This window comes from Anomaloglossus baeobatrachus, chromosome 4 (genome assembly GCF_048569485.1).
Source record: "Anomaloglossus baeobatrachus isolate aAnoBae1 chromosome 4, aAnoBae1.hap1, whole genome shotgun sequence".
NCBI lineage: Eukaryota > Metazoa > Chordata > Amphibia > Anura > Aromobatidae > Anomaloglossus > Anomaloglossus baeobatrachus.
The window spans coordinates 646,258,104-646,260,965 of NC_134356.1; the positions used below are offsets into that span (position 1 = coordinate 646,258,104).

Genomic DNA, 2,862 nt, shown 5'->3' on the forward strand with positions numbered 1-2,862 from the left:
TTCCAACTACTTGGTGTCAAGAGACTCAAACCCCTTAATATATAATTGTTGATTTTTGGTACTCAGTGGAAACAAATGTGGCTCTCTAGACAAGATGGAGACAAAATCTCCAAAGGAAAGTGCCACATGTGAGGATCACAATCATGACCTTAAGAGTTTGAGATTGACGCGCCACCTATTGTGCTAACAAGGAAAGCTTCTGTTGCAAATGTGCAGAAGTTGCTTACTCAAAGAAATAAAGTTCTTTTTTTCCACATCATCGACTACACAGCACGACATTTCCCATATGGTCTAGCGGTTAGGATTCCTGGTTCTCACCCAGGCGGCCCGGGTTCGACTCCCGGTATGGGAATGCAAATTTTTCTGTGCTTGTTTCGACATTCAAAGGCCGACGCAATTGGTTGGCCATTGTGGCCTGTCATTTGACCTAAAATTTCCTTACTTATCCATAGAATATTAGAACTGAATGGTAAAGTTTCCAGGCTCTCCTGCCAAAGATAATGAGTAAACTACATACCGTCTGAGGAAAAAACTTACAATCTTCAGTATATTGAGTTGACCTGTTAACTCCAGCTCAAATGAGGCAAGATTCGACTACTAAAATGAAAAACAGCTTTTTATTGAAGGCAACACTCTTTTTTTTTTTTTAAAACCCTATATGTTTTCTGCAACTCTGTGGAATATCCCATATTAATTAGCAAGCAGTTTTCTTAGTTTACTGGTTCAATTCCTGATAGGGGAGTGCCACTTTTTTCTGCAATAGTTCCTGCATTCAAAGGTCGACACATACCTTGCAGACAAAGTTAGTTTAGTTTAAAATTGCTCTTTGCAGCGAAAAATGCTGACCACAAGAGCTTTTAGCCATTCATTCCATTCTTTTGCACAAAAAGCCATTTGAGCTCATATCGGAAATCATTCTTACCTTCGACTTCCAACTACTTGGTGTCAAGGGACTCAAACCCCTCAATATATAGTTGTTGATTTTTGGTACTCAGTGGAAACAAATGTGGCTCTCTAGACAAGATGGAGACAAAATCTCCAAAGAAAAGTGCCACATGTGAGGATCACAATCATGACCTTAAGAGTTTGAGATTGACGCGCTACCTATTGTGCTAACAAGGAAAGCTTCTGTTGCAAACGTGCAGAAGTTGCTTACTCAAAGAAATAAAGTTATTTTTTTCCACATCATCAACTACACAGCACAGCATTTCCCATATGGTCTAACGGTTAGGATTCCTGGTTCTCACCCAGGCGTCCCTGGTTCGACTCCCGGTATGGGAATGCAAATTTTTCAGTCCTTGTTTCGACATTCAAAGGCCGACGCAATTGGTTGGCCATTGTGGCCTGTCATTTGACCTAAAATTTCCTTACTTATCCATAGAATATTGGAACTGAATGGTAAAGTTTCTAGGCTCTCCTGCCAAAGATAATGAGTAAACTACATACCGTCTGAGGAAAAAACTTACAATCTTCAGTATATTGAATTGACCTGTTAACTCCAGCTCAAATGAGGCAAGATTCAACTACTAAAATGAAAAACAGCTTTTTAGTGAAGGCAACACTCTTTTTTTCTTTTTTTTTTTTTTAAAACCCTATATGTTTTCTGCAACTCTGTGGAATATCCCATATTAATTAGCAAGCAGTTTTCTTAGTTTACTGGTTCAATTCCTGATAGGGGAGTGCCACTTTTTTCTGCAATAGTTTCTGCATTCAAAGGTCGACACATACCTTGCAGACAAAGTTAGTTTAGTTTAAAATTGCTCTTTGCAGCGAAAAATGCTGACCACAAGAGCTTTTAGCCATTCATTCCATTCTTTTGCACAAAAAGCCATTTGAGCTCATATCGGAAATCATTCTTACCTTCGACTTCCAACTATTTGGTGTCAAGGGACTCAAACCCCTCAATATATAATTGTTGATTTTTGGTACTCAGTGGAAACAAATGTGGCTCTCTAGACAAGATGGAGACAAAATCTCCAAAGTAAAGTGCCACATGTGAGGATCACAATCATGACCTTAAGAGTTTGAGATTGACGCGCCACCTATTGTGCTAACAAAGAAAGCTTCTGTTGCAAACGTGCAGAAGTTGCTTACTCAAAGAAATAAAGTTTTTTTTTTCCACATCATCGACTACACAGCACAACATTTCCCATATGGTTTAGCGGTTAGGATTCTTGTTTCTCAACCAGATGGCCCGGGTTCTCTCCCGGTATGGGAATGCAAATTTTTCTGTGCTTGTTTCGACATTCAAAGGCCGACGCAATTGGTTGGCCATTATGGCCTTTCATTTGACCTCCAATTTCCTTACTTATCCATAGAATATTGGAACTGAATGGTAAAGTTTCTAGGCTCTCCTGCCAAAGATAATGAGTAAACTACATACCGTCTGAGGAAAAAACTTACAATCTTCAGTATATTGAGTTGACCTGTTAACTCCAGCTCAAATGAGGCAAGATTCGACTACTAAAATGAAAAACAGCTTTTTAGTGAAGGCAACACTCTTTTTTTTTTCTTAAAACCCTATATGTTTTCTGCAACTCTGTGGAATATCCCATATTAATTAGCAAGCAGTTTTCTTAGTTTACTGGTTCAATTCCTGCTAGGGGAGTGCCACTTTTTTCTGCAATAGTTCCTGCATTCAAAGGTCGACACATACCTTGCAGACAAAGTTAGTTTAGTTTAAAATTGCTCTTTGCAGCGAAAAATGCTGACCACAAGAGCTTTTAGCCATTCATTCCATTCTTTTGCACAAAAAGCCATTTGAGCTCATATCGGAAATCATTCTTACCTTCGACTTCCAACTATTTGGTGTCAAGGGACTCAAACCCCTCAATATATAATTGTTGATTTTTGGTACTCAGT

At 38.9% G+C, this 2,862-nt stretch overlaps 1 non-coding gene across 1 annotated transcript; it reads left to right on the forward strand.

Annotated features, from left to right (window-relative positions):
* Nucleotides 1–280: 280 nt before the first annotated feature.
* TRNAE-CUC (transfer RNA glutamic acid (anticodon CUC)) lies at nt 281–352 on the forward strand. The gene has a single exon. It is a non-coding gene; the product is annotated as a tRNA-Glu (tRNA).
* Nucleotides 353–2,862: the final 2,510 nt, after the last annotated feature.